Source organism: Penaeus monodon, chromosome 22, assembly GCF_015228065.2.
Source record: "Penaeus monodon isolate SGIC_2016 chromosome 22, NSTDA_Pmon_1, whole genome shotgun sequence".
Classification (NCBI taxonomy): Eukaryota; Metazoa; Arthropoda; class Malacostraca; order Decapoda; family Penaeidae; genus Penaeus; species Penaeus monodon.
In genome coordinates, this window is record NC_051407.1 from 30,533,784 (window position 1) to 30,533,988 (window position 205).

Here is a 205-nt window from a genome sequence, read left to right on the forward strand (position 1 = left end):
TGAGACAGTATGCCTTTTTGAATCTGTTTCTCTGTATTCATGTTCTATTTGATGTATTCATTCCCAGAGGCTCTTTTTATGATAACGATTATAGTATTGTTCGAATACAACGTTAGTCTACCGTGATTATGGTATTGATAATGATTGTCGTAATAAGTGTTATAATCAGTATTTCCATTACTGTTTTTAGTTCTGCCCTAAGCGA

General features: G+C 32.7%; 1 protein-coding gene across 1 annotated transcript in view; it reads left to right on the forward strand.

Annotated features, from left to right (window-relative positions):
• Window positions 1–205, forward strand: part of LOC119587086 (cyclin-dependent kinase 14-like) — a gene marked incomplete at its 5' end in the record, with an annotated part of 168,602 nt that overhangs the window by 159,976 nt on the left and 8,421 nt on the right.